The sequence below is a fragment of the Falco biarmicus genome, chromosome 5 (assembly GCF_023638135.1).
Source record: "Falco biarmicus isolate bFalBia1 chromosome 5, bFalBia1.pri, whole genome shotgun sequence".
In the NCBI taxonomy this organism is placed as follows: domain Eukaryota; kingdom Metazoa; phylum Chordata; class Aves; order Falconiformes; family Falconidae; genus Falco; species Falco biarmicus.
The window spans coordinates 39,286,184-39,303,485 of NC_079292.1; positions in this window are offsets into that span (position 1 = coordinate 39,286,184).

A 17,302-nucleotide genomic window follows, 5' to 3' on the forward strand; every position below is an offset into this window, starting at 1 on the left:
ATGTCATTAAATTGTTATAATCCAAAGGGCTTTCAGCTGAGTGAAAAAATAGATCTCACATCTATTATTTTTTTCAATATTAGTAAAATCAGCTGTGCCCACAGCTTTTAAATTACACAAGAATAAACCTATCCTCAGTGCTTCTACATCTAACCTGAAAATCTTTAATCCATTGTTTCATTTAGACCAATATAGCGGAACAAGTTGATACGATGATAATGGCCATGTATTCAGACACTCTTCAAACAAATTTTACATCTGCCCTCCTAAATGGGAAAAAACACTGCTAATTCAAGTGGGTGTTGTACTACTGAAGAACAAGTGAAAGCAATCATATGGATCTGAAACTAGGATCTATTTGTTAGTAAGGGGGTGAAAAAAGGGTTTTTAGAAAAAAAAGTAGATAAGCAGAACTACCTTGTCTGGCATTAATTTGAATAATCATCATGTATCAATATGAAAGACCATTTGTCTTATTAGGAAGAAAAAACTCATACAGCTCAAAGGTACAATCTACAAAAGTTTGAAACAATATATCATGTATTGCCCAAGAAAACCAAAACAGTTACTTTCTGTGCAACCTCCCTATTATCTAAGTATCAGGGAATGTCTGGGTTAAATTTACTCTGAAGAGCTGCAGACCCTGAGAAACTGACAAATTAGAAAATTCAAAGAATGTAAAAGGAAACAAAAGACACACTTCCAATTTATTTTTAAAGGTTTCTGTAACAATGAATAATTAAAATCTAAGACATACGCCTCACTTGAACCCTGACTGGATCAATAAACAGCATAAGGCTTTCCATACAGAATTAAGCCACACCCAGCACCTAAATATTGATATCCTATGCATACTAATGTTAAATACCACAGTTCCATTTTTATAAAAATGCAAGTATAGCCATATACAAAATAAACACTTTTAATTGGCAGTTGCTTTAGACTGCTAACAGATGCTGCTGTAATAAAATAAAATAAATTAATAATAAAAAAAATTAAAGCTTGTATTTTGAGTTAGGTTCCTAATACAGCTTTTCCTGTATTACAAACAAGTATAAAATTTGCAATTGCTATGTACTAGTGTCATTTTCTATGTTGTCTTTACTTGCAAGCAGATATTCTTGGCCTACCACTTTTCTAATAGTGTATAATCTGTGGACCTGAAACTCGTTTTGCTAGAAAGAAAGCAAACCTGAATATTAAACGATTGTGAGACTGGAAGACATCAAAAGGCATAGGAGCATATGGCGCAGGTAAAATACTTACCCTGATGACTACTGTATACATCACAATATATCACATAATGCTCTTTTGAAAATTTCAGCCCTCAGTACAATGATCAAAAGCCAGAGTAAATGCAGTGTACTACAGAAAAGAATAAGAGAAAAACAAATATGTCAGATAAAACAACATAATTTTCCTTCCATAGATCATCAGTGTGGATCTTTTCCATATCATTAAAATGTTTTGCTGGCCAGTTGCACAATCCCCGAATACACTGTAACTGGGTATTGTCTACAGAAGTGATTCAGGGCCTCTGCAGCTTTGCTTGGTGATAGCTTCTTTTGTAAGAGTGAAGACATACAAAGAAGTAGAGGCTCTCCGATCACAGTAACTCACAAAATAACTTCTTATTGCTTTGTGAGCCTATGAGTTTGCACAAGGGAGAATATATGTGTACAATGGAAGAACTATTTGTCCAAGTGTATTAGAGTATGCGGATGTGGTGCAAAGTCTCCCTTCAACCCGAGTTTTCTCAGGGATGCATAAAATGTCTGCTTTAATCCAGAAGATTTAAATGCTTAAAGCTTAGTAAGGTAATCTTTATCTTTGATCTAATAAATGTGGGAAACTGGAAAAGTCCATTTTAATATAATCTTAATGCTCCCAACTCATCTTACGTACACATCCACTCCTTATCATTCTCCTTATTGTTAACAGTTCCCTGTTAAGTTATTCCCCAAAGTAACAAACCACAAGCAGGTTTTTTTTGTGAACACTGAAAAAGGAGGTCCCTGGGAGTTTGAATTCTGTAGGTTCTAAGACTGTTGACTCAGTTGAACTTATAATTTATATTTGCTGCTATTCTTTAAACTTTATTCTCCAGCCTGGACTCACAACATGCTTTAATGTTCAAATTATGTTTGAATTATTAGCAGGTATTCTTATTCAGTGCTGGCTTTGACTAATTCTCAGCAGGCAGCCTTAAACTTCAGCAAAAATTTATAGTATCTCTGAGAATATTAAACAAGTCTATGCTACAGAAAGCAACACATAATTAGCATGAGAGTAGAATTTCTGAACATACCTTTTCATATTTTTTCTCTAATTATGGACAAATAAGTGTACTGAGTTCACCACTCAGTACATGCCTGAGATTCACCTCTCCCAGCTTTATTGAACAGTGCAAGGAGCCTCTTTCTGTTAATAAGACTTTCCCAGCTGATGGGTAATTCATGAACAAGGGCTTTATCTGTGGTGTTTTATGGTATATCTCTGACTGCTGTTTCTGTGCCATTTTTGCGCTGTCTTGAATTCCTCCCACTCATGCAGCCAAGGCTGACACAAAGTAAAGAACCCATTTTATTTTCAATGGTTCTAAAAAGGGTTACTGTTTCAGTAGCTTTGTACAGATCTACAGATCACCCATTGTGTTTGTTGACTTTAAAGCTAGCACAGGCATGCTGAAGCAAAAAAAAAAAAAAAAAAAAAAAAAAAAAAGAAAGAAAAAAAAAGGCCTAGAAGTAAATGAGAAATTGTTTAGAATGGAAAACTCTGTGACCTCTTTCTGGATGAAGGTGGAATGATAACAGAAGGCTTAGGGATCCTCATTAAAGAACCTCAGGAATAGTGGAATCTTTTTGTTCACTCATAATAACTCATGCCAGTTAAATCTACCTGTAAATGCACATCTTCTGAAGAAGGTTTAGAACAGCATAATGATAACAGCATCAGTGCTACCGCTTCTTTTGGTAGCACTGACCACATGAATTACTCTAAAAACAACAGTCTGGTGAACATCTGGAATCAGAAAATTAAGGGACTCCCTCTGGTTATTTTGATTTACATCCAAGCTCTTCATCCTAAATGTCACGCTTGAGTGCCAGAAGATTTAAATCAGAATGCTGTAATCCATACTTATTTTCTTATTCCAATACTTAGTATGTAATCTATACTTATTTTACTCAGTATTTTTTCCAAATACTCTAAAAATAACATTTGAGACCAAGTCAGTTTATATAAATTCATTGATCTACTAGAGTGAAAATAATTTTCAGGAGTGCCTGAAGTTATATTTAGCATAACTGAAAAGGATTCCGCAGAAACTTTAGCCTGTGTTTTCTCAGACTGAGAATTCTTTCTCTGTCTTGGTTCCTAGCTACTCAGAAGCACCAGGACAGCTTGTGGTAGAGCTGGGAAGTCTGAAATTTGTACAGGCTTTAAGGAAATCATGTTTAACTTCTGTAAATCGATTCTTCGAAAGATTTCATCTCATATGAAAATTTCTAGTACATGGCCATCAACTCTATAAACAGCAATAGAGATTTATTTTGGTTGAGAGCTGTCTGAATAGCAGCTATGCATACCTCAGAGTCAAAAGGGGCAACAGAGTGAAATCAAGCTGAGGAAGACAAGCCAGAAAAGGATACTTGAAAAGGCAGACAAATGTTATCTCATGTACATACAGTGGATGTGTGAGGATTTGAACCCTTGGAAATCTACAGGAAAAGACAGTCCTTCCCATATAAGTGGTAATAGGAATATCGGGGATTTCAGTCACAATCAAAAGCAAATGAAAGACGAAAGCAAGTTTCTTTAACTACCTATTCACGCTGCTGTGCAGAAAGTATATGAAAGATGGCCTGTAGATGGTGATATTAATGTTGTATGATGGACATGTTTTGCACTACACAGTACAGGTTAGACTTCGATTCTTTTATGTACCATTAAAAAATGTATATCCAGACAAATCCTTCATGCTACTAATCGCTTATAGTCTGAGTGAATAAAATCAGTCCTTTTATTTTACCAGGACTTTTTCCGTCATCTCTTAAAAATCCTCATCTCCCTTCCAGTGAAACTAGTCTATCAACTGATATGTGCTAAAAGCAAGCACTTATATTACAGAAAATAGGTTAGATGGAAGCACTGAAATGCCATAGAGATGAATGTTGTAAAGGAATCTATAGTTATAATAAAGTATAAATAAGATTAGATAATGTTATGGAAAAATTAAGAAAGCACCTTTTTACAAGGGTTATTACACATATTTAGAAAAAATACTGTCCTTTCTGAAAGTAAGATGACTCCTTTTACAACAGCCAAATAGCTGCATGTTTATTCTATATCCTCTGGTAATATCATAACAGAAGGCTAAGGATAGGTGAGTAGTGCATAATAGTCTAAAGTATTTAAATTTTGCAAGAAAAGGCAGAGTTTATTCAATACATAAATTGTAATTTACATAAAATTCTTATACAAATCACTATTACTTTTTTTTGCCTGTCAATTTCACACTAGGGGTTTATGCCAGGAAGTCAGGTCAAATTATTTAAAATCAGTTTTCATGTGCTGCCTGAGGGTCACTGCTCAAAAATGTAGGATCATCATCTTTGCTACTTTTACATTATAACAGATTTTTAGGAGAAATAAAGAATGCAGAACAGAAAGTTTATGTGTTTGTATTTTTTACATTGCAGTAATTTTTAATGACTAATTACTGTGCCTTGCCTCTTGGAACACTGAGAACAGCCATATTTCCTCACTCAAGAACAGATATATTATGTGCTCTTCTTTTTGTCATATGTAATAGGTGGGCAAGGGGGGTTTAGAAGAGTAACATGGGTATATGAATGCCACATTGAAGGTAGGTCAGGTTAAAGACAATGATCAGTTCAATTATCTCTGTCGTGGTGCTTTTTAAGTATTCCAATGGCATTATCTCATGGTGGATTGTTGTCTGGGATTTAAAGGTAAAAAAGCACAAGTCTTTCTTGCTAGAAATAGCAATACCAAGTCCATCAGCTTGGCTGTAGTATCTGATCTGCCTCATTTCTGTGCTGAGACAGTTCCTTTAAGCTATTCAAGTTTTTGATCCTCACAGCTGCTGCTTCACTTATTAGTATTCTACAAAGGAGCTCATTCTGGGATAGTTCACTCTAGGACTGCTCACACAGACAATATGGATGAAACTGCATACTGCACACTCCTCCAACATTATTCCAGTTGACTTTGTACTTTCACATGCCCTCATGCACATATCAGGGCATCTAATACATACTTCTCATTTCATGCTACAAAATTACTTCTCTAGTGAGCTGAAACACAGTTCATGTCATAGGCAAAAAAACCATCATCTTGTTACCAGCTGCAATCATGTGATCAACACTGTCTCTATGGGTAATTTTGAAAGACTAAACTTTCCAGCCTTTCATAGTTTCTCCCTGTACTTTGTCTTTTTCTTATCAGTATTCTTGGAAAAAAACCACAGATGTTTTCCTATGGCAAAACTGTCACTGCTGTCTCTAGGTACTTAACTCTTCTTTTGACTCTTTCTTCCACCAGTAACAAGAGGGATCTTGTCTGGCTTTGAGTGCTGGACAGTATCCCCATAGTAAATGAGGTCTTCATTTGAAATTCACATTTAAAAGTCACCAGTTTCCTTGCAGGTTAGGTAACTACAGTTTTAAAAAAGAATACATTTTCTTTTGGTAGCATATTTGTTTAGATATACATTGTGCACTGGTGTTAACTAGACATATATATTGCCCAGTGTTACATAAAATTTTGCAAAAAAAACCCAAACATTTTTCAATTAATCCTAACCATCCTACACAATTAGTTATACATTAGGAAAAAAAAAAAACCCCAAACCAAAAAACTAATCTGCACACAAAGTCTGATTTATTTTTGTTCTTCTACGTACTGATATATTTTAAAACTATGTTTTATAAGATCTAATTAAAGCTGGTGACACATCACAGAGAAAACATTCTTGCCTATGCTGGAACACATTTATACAGTAGATAAATAAATGTATGTATACTCAATTTTTAAACTTATTCTAAAATTTCTACAACATATTTTAGCATATCTAGTAACCTTTCCATAGTTCTCCAGAACCCCAAATATGCATTTGCTTAATGTCCTACAGATCAAAAAAAGGCGTTTTTGGGGGCTTTAATGTCCAACTTTAGCCAGCATAGAAAATGTTCTACTATTATCTCTAAAATCATAGTTGTGAATTTTTATACCGTGTGCCAAATATAAGGCAAAGAATTCTAAACCTTCCAGCAGTAATGGAAATGAAAACTTTACTCAAAAAGGGCCAGGCAGTCTTCTGCTGGTAAAAATCAATAGTTCAAATAAACTTCTTTACAGTGTATCACTGTCTGTGTAAGTAGATTGTTTTGCATGCAATCTTCTTTCACAGATTTGTCTGTTTTATCAAGCTATTTGTATTTTTGTCATCTATAACATCCTGTAACAAGTTTCAAAATTTAGCTGTTTTGTGTAACAAATACTGCCTTCTGTTTTCTTCAAGCTCTGTTTCCTAGAAAGTTTATTAGATACACTTATTCACATTTTCCAAACTGTTCAGGATCTTGTTGACCTTTAACTTATTCCAGTTACCTCTTTTTCCATCTATATAGACTGTGTTTGCACACACAAAAAACCAAACCACCCAAATTCCATAAGTTTCATTATTCATTTTACCATATTCTATTTCTTCTATGTTCTACCTGAGCCTGGAAGAAGAGACAGAACTGCAAGGTTTTTATGCATTTCTCTAAATATGTTCTTAATTTTGATGTTTATTTCTTTCCTAGTCATTCAAAATATTATATTTGCTGGTTTTGAGCACTTCCTAGGATGGATCTGATATTTTTGTAGAACTTTCTATGATGAGTTCAGAACCTCTTTCCTGAATGCTAATAAGTTATTTAGGGTCTCTCATTCTTTATATACATAGAGATTATAATATCTGCTCATTATTCTACATTTATCACCACTGAGTTTCACCTTTTACTGCTAATTCAGTATTGTAAACTTCTGCTAGATTTTGCTTTTACTACCCTGAATAATTTAATACTACCAGAAAACTTTGTCACCTCACTACTCACCTCTTTTCTGGATTGCTTATGAATACGTGTAATATATGAGCAGGTGAGAAAATGCAATGTGCAATGAATTTGCAAAAGTGTCTAGCTCTGGCTTCCCCTATTTTTTCCGCTCTTTCTATGACACTGCAGCCACTTCATCATCCAAGGACTATACAGAATTACAGAGAGACAAAGGCTAATTATTCATCACTTCAGGGGTGGGAGGGTAGTGCTATAACCGGAGTGAATATATGCAAGAAACCTTCCAGCATTTCTGGCGAAAGTAGTTGCTCCTTAAAGCTAGGATCAGCTCGGGCCAGTAGCCCAGAAAAACCTTAGGTGAATGACTGTGTTTTCTTTTAATTTCCAGATGTGTTTTTACAGAAACAGTTTTGTTTCTTTCTGTGCCTTTTCTGTCTAATGTCGTGCCTGAATGTTTTCCTTTCATTTTCTTACTGGCGTGGCTAAAGCATTATCTGAGAAAGGTGAAGTATGCTAGTATCTGCAAGGTTTTGCTTGCTTTTTCCTTTTTTGTGAAATTACCGGAACCTCAAAAAATGTACCAAGGTTAGTGTAGTTGCTCCTAAATTGAGCATCATGACCTGGAAACATCAGTAGATAAGAAGGAAGTCCCTGCAAACAATAAAATGCAGAGAAATGTTAATGGAAATGCAGACAGGACACTGGAAGGCAACAGAAGAGGGTTTAAGAACCACTGCCTAATGTAGTCTTATTTCAGTTACCTGTAAGCACCAACTATTACATTAAAGGGGTACCCCGTTAATAGAAAGCTAGGCCAAAGCACATCCATATTCACTCTGTTTTTAGGTACATTTACCTATCATAAGTAATGGACTTAGAGTATTGGTTTGTTTTTGTTTTGATGTTGAACTTTTTTGTTCTCTCTTTAGTCCTTTGCTTGGTTTATTGCACAGCTTTTTAATTGAATTAGTGTATGAGCAGTTTTATTGCCTTTGTAGACACATGTACCTCTTGAAGAAATGAAATATGCTGCAATGGAGAGATGGGACACTGCTTGATGCAAGCAAATGTCAATTTATTGTACGCAATCACGAGTTTATATATGTTTTCAGAAGCTGCGGGCTTTAAACAGATTGGTTCTTTAAGCTAAGCATTACATACTAGGCAATCCCTGATTGGTGGTTAACTACAAACAAAGGACACTTTAAGTAAGTGTTTACAGTCATCAATTAACAGCAAGGTGTTACTTCTCCTTGGCCTATCATTTCCCTGCTCCCCTATCCTCTCTTGGCATGACTCATCCTGTTAATTGTTATCTATTCACATTCCTTGTCCTCCCAGGGTTTGTGGCCTACCAGCCCTAGCGCATTCCTTTCAGCTAACTGATTGGTACTTATGGCCCTGATTTCCAGGCCCCTTCCTGCATCTCCCCTTCTTGTTTTTGAGCAATCCAAATCCTGTTTATTTTAAACATGCATTCTCGTTGTAAGCATTGAAACAAACAAGGAACAAATAAACCAACAATACTGTCAATACCATCAATGCTCCTTTGATTATATTTTGTAACCAGCCCCCTAACCCAAGGCTTGAAAGCCAGTCCATTAACCCTTTCTCAATCTTTATGGCCTGTACATTTTTTCTTAACTCAGCAAGCTGCTTATGAATAGAGATCGAGTGATCAGTGACATTCATAAAACATTTTCCTTAGTGCTGTTCACTATAGGATACTCTCTACTGTTCATGCTGTTTCCTTATCTTCTAGAGGTGAGATCACCTTCCTCCTTTGTTTCTGTCTCATCCTAGTTTTTCTTCTCATACTCCTCAAAGTTATTTAACTCTTTGCTGCAGGTTCGCAACTGCACATCGTCAAGGCAAGGCCAAAGCTGCACATTATCAATGTCAAAACAACCCACTGTCTCTGTTCCGTACAATTTTACAGTTTCCCTTTTTTGTTTTTGAACAACTAGTACCAGGTTTGCCATGTTCTGCAGGGCCCTTGCAAACATGACAGCAACCAAGGTAATAGCAAACAAACAATACTGCCAATTGAGTGAAGGGATGCCAAAAAGGCTGACATTTTCTCAGATTTTGATAACATGTTACTGCAATGGGGCACCTAAAATCCATTCAGCACATACCATCAAAATCCTCACAGCCATGTCCTTGAACCAACAACAAAAAGCAGTGACAATTTTGACTCACATTCTTAACTGCCTAACAAACAAGGTGGTTTAACTCTTTAATGCTTTCCATGCTGTTACTCCGGATAAGAGAAGAACTACTGCAATCCCATCATAGCCTCCTACTACATTAGCATCTACATAAAGACAATTATCGACATTCAAAGTGTAAACAGTATCAACTTCTTTTGCATTAACATTATACAGAGGTAATCAGTTATCCCAAATATCAAGGCTTTCAGTAAGGTTCTTCATTCCTCACATACATTCACTTTTTTGCAACAATGTCTGCAAGTCAGTTTCAAGGAAGGGCACACCAAACAAGAACTGGTTCAGTCAAAAAGTTCAAAACATAGCATGCTTTCTCTGAATGTGCCTCTGGGGTCATTCCCTTCATTCCCTCTTTTATTATTAATATATATACACATATATCTATACATATATATATGCAACCAGAGACACTTTACTGTAACAGAGAAGCCCATATTTACATCTCTGAGCCTGGACACAAACCGCAGCTGTATGCACCACCAGGATCAGGGCAGAAATCATTCATGCAGTTACATAGCTATATATCACTACAAGCATGCAGACACCTATTAAACACTAGATAACCATGTTTATCTTTTCTATTCTCCTTCACAATACCTAGCTGTTCTCTCATCTCTTGTTAGCTCAACTATTCTCCAGCTTCCTCTCCTATATCTCTCTTCAGACATTCTTTACCCTCCTCTTTTTTGCTTGTTAATTGCGACGAGGCAAAGTTTGCGTGTAGCTGGGTGACCATGACCTGATTTATGTTACAATCAACTAAACACTGAATACAGGAAAAAAGGCATGGGAGACATAAGGCAAACGTCAATAAGGCGTTAAAGATAATTATAATAAATCCTGTAATACTTTTGAGTCATGGCCCAAAGTCTCCCAGCCGTGAGAAGAGACCAAAGGTATCCCGCCCCTGGCTCTGCTGCAGATCTTTCTTTAAGGCTTTTAAGTTTTGTATACTTTTGTGAATCAATGCAGAGTGGTCACTCAGATTCACATAACACATCCTATCGAAGTCTTCACACTTGTGTCCCTGTGCTAATAATAAAAATCAATAGCAACTCGGTTCTGTAGCAAGATATGACGGACAGAATCAACATCTGTTAATAAGCCAGAAAAAAAAGAATAGTATTTGTAGTATAACTTTGTTTAGCAAGCTAGCAGCCTAATTTACTAAGCAAGTTAAGAGTGTGTACTATTCTTACAGAAGAGATTAGAGAAGCAAAAATGTGTTATGCTGCATTCCAGAACTCAGCCTGAGAATTACAGTCTGCTGCGAGTTCTGCGTTACAATCATTTGACACATCATGTTGGGGTTGCTATTGTGAAAGTTGCTTGTTTACAATTTTCATTGGCATTATCATAGCTAGTTGTTTTAAAAGCAACCCTTGAGCTTCCTTATGTTCGACTTGTTGCAAAATATTCTGAAGGCAATCAATAAAGTTAGTATTAAAGTTAGTGGCTCTCTAGGACCCTGCAAGACTGTGGTAAGACTCCTGCCTCCGGACTGCCTTAATAGCCATCTCCTTCATTTGCAAATAGTTGTCCCTGGGATACCTTGCCTGAGTCACAGAATTGGCACAATAATTTTCTCCAGCCAACTGCTCATAGTTAACAGCAATTCCCCAATTAAGGTTTTCAATCAAGGCCACTACACACAGCTCACAAAAATCAGATAACCACATCATATACTGTATCAGAGTTAGTACCATACAAAGCAATAACTTCCAATCATGCAGTGTGAGTGTATAAGGCTCTGCCATCACTTCAAGAAGGGACATAGCAGATGTATTATAAATCCTCCCTTCCCTCACTGCTTTGCTTAACTCTTTAACAGCCTCGTATTGCACGGGCTGCCACTCTCGAGGTTGATTTGTCTGACAAAGTACTGAATATGCCATAGCGACTCCCAAAACCCCTCACTTAAGCTTTTCCCACTTGCATTCCTGCCACGAATCCCTCAGACCCCCTTTCACTCTCCCTGAAAATACAGTCAATGCATCGGGGGAGGGGGGGGTGGGGGAGGGGGGAGAGGGGTAAGGTCTATCTCCTTTTCCAAATCTATAGGACCTGGATCAAAAGGTTTATCAGTGTCAATGGAATCATTGTCCGAGTTGTCCTGTTCCCGTGCTTGGTCCTGTGTTGTGAGGCTCACTGCAATCAGTGACAGAAGCTTTGGGGGCAGAGGAAGTGTGGACAGAATCCCCATCATTGACAGTGTGTTGAGAAGAGTTGTGCTGTTGGTGGAATTTACAGCCTCCTCTAGTTCAGTGCTTACACTGTTGGTGGAATTTACACCTTCCTCTGGTTTAGCACCGTTAGTAGAATTAGTCCACACTTGGCAAAGAGTAGTCAGAATTTGCCACCAAGGTGCTAAATGCATTCCCGACGCGGAGTCCCCCTCCGCAGCAGCATCATACAATTGTCTGCTGTATGTACACACTTTCATTTCTTTCAAAGTCTCTAAAGTTTCTTGGCTGCTCACCTGTCTCGATGCATACAGGTGTTATCCTTGGGGTTTAGGTTGTCTGCCTGGTCCAGCCAGCAAGACGATTGTTCAGCCAAGACGTCTCCTCCGGAACACAGCCCTCTTCCACGAGCTGTCTTTTTTATCGACCAGTTCCGTCCTTATTCTTCCAAGGCTTCGGAACACCACCATAGGGGTCACCATTTGAGGAGACTGAGGCACGGACTCCCGGATCTGACTAGAAGACCCTTTATGAGTCCATATACATCTCTCATAGGGGAAGACACTTGATTCCCATGTTTCCCACAGCTCACCTTTCAATTCCAGAGGGACTTTTTTCATTTCCTGCTTCCTTTCAGCAGCTCATTCAATGTTCTGTGGGACTCGCGACCTACCTCTCAGCCTGGTGGTTCATAAACCCATCATGTCGGGGTCACCAGTTTGCTACAATGGAGAGGCAGGATGCTGCTTGATGCAAGCAAATATCAATTTATTGTACAGAAATACAAGTACATGAGGGAGTAAAATTTTTTATTCCTATCTTTTATGAAGAAAAAAACCCTTATCATTTACTGCTCTCGTCTGACGTAATGACAATTCAAGGTGGTATTAAACCACAGAGAATTTTTCTGTATATATAAAATCTATATAAAATCTGGATTTTTATATAGGATTTTATGTAGTTTATTACTTAATGAAACTTACGGAGAAGTTGACTTAAAATTCACCTGTTCCTGTCTACAGCTCAGTTAAGATTCTGTGTTGTAATTCCTTCTCAGATATTTTTCTCATTACGTTACCAAATTTCACTTTATAACTTGCACTTGATAATGAAACCATAAAAAATTCCCTAACTGGAAGTAACAGTGTTCTACTTGAACTCAGCCAAATGAGAGGCAGAGGAAGAGATACCTCCATTTTAAAATCAGGTATTGGTCATGGTGAGAAGACAACTGTTTATTAGGTGATTTATTAATTTATTTGTAATAACAGTCATATAATGAGCAAGTTGCTATTACTTAACTTGTTTTGGTTTTACCTTAGTATGATTGGTGTAATTTCTATTAATACAATCATTTTTACATACTGTTATAACTGACAGATATTAATATGCAGTAGTTATCATTTGTAGCCTGAATTATGTGTAACACTAGACTGAAGATGCAGCGTAGAGCTGTGCAGATAGGGAATGATAGCAGAGATCTTGACAGTGTGGGCACAGGATGAAAGAAGAGGCTTCAAGCCATAAAGCTTTAGGCAGACCTTCAGTGAACAATTTCTGATCATTGGACTAATGTAATTTTGGAAGCCTAGTAAAAACTGGCTTTAGGGAAAACAAAGCGAACAAAGAACAAGTATTCAACATGCGCAAAGTACACCATACATTGGAAAAAAAAAAAAAAAAAGGATGTCATATGCAAAAAAAAAAATAGCACCAAGTGGATCCTGGAGTGAATGAAAACAACAGTGCCATGTTTCTGGTGAAGGACTTGAGATGTTCATGTGTCACCTTAAAGCCATACTATTTGCTTCTAGGAAGAATGATACCATCAACCTGAGGACCCACAGAAGTAATGGAAGAGTGAGCATACCACCAAAGAAAGGATTAGATACTAAAAGGTTTGTGTATATCACATTAAATCTTTTATTAAAAAGGCTTTTTTTTCCTGCAATAATTACACAATTTACTTAGTGTCATTGTAAACCAAATAATATTTTAAAATAGCTTACTTATCCTTTCATTAGGCTAATAATAATTATTTCCTTAAATGTGAAGAGTTTCACTAGCCCACAGAAGTTGCAGGGTGCCCTGCCCTGGAGTTCTGGTGGGAGTACGGAAGCAACTGCTGAAGGCAGCTCTGAATTTGCCCGTAGAGATAAAGCAATGAGATCTTTTAGATTTGGTGTATCATATTGCTACTATTGCCTGTACTTGATACTTTTTCAGTGGAACTTTTAGTGGTTCCATTAATTACATATATAAAATGAGGTATGAAGGAGGTTGCTTCAAACTGGCCCTGCCAATTTCTGTTGAGGACCATGATGGTGTTCAGAAGAGTTCTAACTTGCATCAACAGATAAAAATTTTCACTATCAACTCTTCAATTTTTTATTTTTATTTTTAAGGAAGGTTTATTCAAATTTTATTCAAATTCAAATATTAGGAATGACTGAGGCAAATGTCATGCTTTGGAGAATGGATGAAGTAGTTGGCTTTCACAACTAAAGGGTACTCCCATTGCAGATAAGGAACGGGACTAACGAGAAGTCAGGTGGGAGGAGAGCAGGGTCTGATACCTGTTACAATGGTAGATTCTTGCTCTTCCTTCCATCCAGTTGCTCTGAGAACTGACTGCAAGCAGTGGAGATTTGCTGAGGCCAAATTCCAGCTCATGATTATTTCTCACTGTAAGACAATGCTGTACCTTAATTTTGAATACAAATCAGAAGAAACAGATGTTTATCCTACACGGTTCTAGTCAACAGCATCAAATGGCAGTTAGGGAAAAAAAAAAAAACCAAAACTGTCTCCTGGCAGAATGCACTTTTCTTTTTGAAGTCTTCTTACCATAGAGATGCATTACATATTCTGAATTTCAGATATTTTTTTTTTTTCTGTTTACATCCAGACTCTTGCTGTCTAGCTGATTTCCCCAGAGCAGATATTCCATGGGAGATGTCTGTTCTGGATTCATGCTTTATTTTTACAACTGTTAACTGTGGGATGGGCACTCACTGTCTCCTACAGGTCAAATGTGTCATGGATTTTAAGCTGAGGAAGTCTTAAAGCATATATAGACCTTGGCAGCAGTCTAGTTTAAGCAAGCTGGAGATTTAAAGCTTAAGATATAAATGTTTCATGCTATTCTAATAAGAGGGATATTATTTTAACTATTGTAAGTATCTGAATAATGTTGCCAAAACACAGCACAACCATGATTTAAATTTCCCACTCATTATTTGTTTTAGTTTTGAGACAAATAAAGATTTATGATGCTTAAGAGCTTTATTTCACCATGAAAAAAAATAGCTGTTGTACTGCTGATGAGGAAGAAAAGAAAAATAAAATAATTTAAGAGCCTTTGCATACTTCCCAGCATCAACATCAGAGCATAATATTGTCATCCTGAGCTCTCCCATGGCAGCTGGGCTGCACTAATGGTGATCGGGAGAGATGGTGGCAGGAAGAGCAGCAGGGCTGACACGAACTCTGAGATGATTCTTGGTCCTCCAAATACATTAAATATGGAGTCAGTAATCAAGTTTTATTTTAACCGTAATCCTCATCACTGCTGTTTATGTACTGCTTTTATATATTATTTTGTCAGCCTGTTCTCTTTAGTACTAAAGAAACATCTGAAGGACATCTGAAAAGGAGATATTAAATTAAACTCATTTATCAAAAGCACAATAAGCTGTTCTAGGCTTCACTGCTTGGAATTAAAGCTCTTCTCCTGATTTCTGCAACACTCTGTGTCCTGTGCACTCTTACAAGGAGGAAAGAAATAAATTAGTTTTCTTTTGTTACCTATTCAGCTTATTAAAAGAAAGATGAAGAAACTGTGAGTCACACTATGACATGGATGGGGAGGAAATTGTCTGGAAAGAACTCACCTAAAAGAAAATAAAAACCCTAATGTACTTCAGGGTATTTCTAAGGATTTGTATTCTATTGATAGCAAAGAACAAATCAAGCTATGGTACAAAGAAGATTTGCATACAGAAACTGCTCAGAAAAGACAACTTTCATTACACTTCCTGCCACCCTCTAATATCCCTTTCTTTGTTCTCAGTACAAACTTTTATGTCACTCTTAAGGTTTGTGAATGTTGCCTTCACACTGATGTATCCTTACTGGGAATAAAGACTAGGTGGTAGAGAACTGCCCAGACCTGGGAAGAGGTTACCAAGATTTGAATCAGATCTTCTCATTCTAATAAAATTCTACAGTTTCTTAACCTTTGCAATGTGCCAAGGGACAGAAAATGTTTAAGCTTGTGTTATTTGGGTGAACAGCACTGTAGGAATGACAGAAAATCCACAGAGGATTTAAATTGCTAAATTGTGCCCCAGTGGATTTCTGCCATCAGAGTAACAAGAATGGAAGAAGTTCCTTAAAAAAACCTCTTTTGTTACAAAATGGCACTTAAATAAAAGTCTTAATTTTTTCACCATTTTTCTAAGATATTCTATTATTCTGATTACAATGAACAGCTCAACTACAGTGTAGTCTTATCACAGTTAAAATCTGATATATTACATTAAAATTTAATGGACTGTTCTTGTACCTACAGCAGACATGTACGAGATACAAAAGGTATATTCATCTAAAAAGAAGGGAATTAATTTGTTATATCAAAAGGTGCTGCAAGAAAGGCATAGAAATTAAAACAGATATAAAAGCACCATATATACCAGAGAAAACCCTTTCTCAGCAATATCAATGCAGTATAAGTAAATATAATTGTTTCACCTTCAGTTGTGGAAAAAAAATTAAAAACCCATAACAAAGTTTCTTTATTTTCCTTTTATAAAAAAAATCCTTCTTGCTATATGTGGTTGAAATACATGTTTTATTAAAATAATTATTTTATTAAAGATTTTTTAAACAAATGCATTTAATATGCAAGACATTCAGAGAACTGTGTATTCCAAAAACATGATTCCTAGTGCTAGAGTGGTTTTCTAATATTTTGGAAGAAAAGCTTGCAGCTGGGGAAAGTTGTAACTCAGAACTTGTTTTGGTGTTGGATCTCTTTTCCTTCCTGTTTCTTTTGCTCAGAGGCTCTATATAAAGCCTTAGAGACATTAAAAAGAGAGTACAAGATTATGATGCTGTAGAATTGAAGGCCCCTTAGTTTGTGCAGCCTACAGATTTTAACTTATGTACAAGTAGCTGTTCTACCTGTCTATGCCCTGAAAATGATGCAGGAGATGGAAAGAAATGATGTGGAGCCTGGAAACAAAAAGTCTCAGCTTCTTAGGACCAGCTAACATACATGGTGTTATTTCGCCTTGACCTGAGCATGACAGCATAAGGCTGGGGTAGAGAATAAGAAAGTGTAATATCCAGAAGTGTAATGCCCCTCTGTTGCAACATCTCAAGCACACAGCATACTTCCATCTGTCATTTTGGATAAACATTAGTAGGGGGGAAAACATTAGCAGAGGTAACAAGATTTCAGCAAATCAATCTGCAGTTTATATCATAGTAAAGAGTAAACTTTGTCAAAGGCTAGGAGAATGCACAAACCAATGGGATGCAAAAAGTAATTCAGTATTTGATTTTAAAATTATCTGTATTTCCAGTGCATCTGATACTTAGGTCCTCATAGACATTTTTAGGATTCCCCCTTTCACATGTAAATCTTCTTTAACCCTCTAACCCCCTTACAGTGTCCTAAAAATTTAGAAAGCAAAACAGTGGTTTCTTATCTGTATCAGTCTCACACAACACAGCACTGCTCCCATCAACATTCATGCAATCATTGTGGATATAACCAACTTTCTGCAGTGCTGCTTGC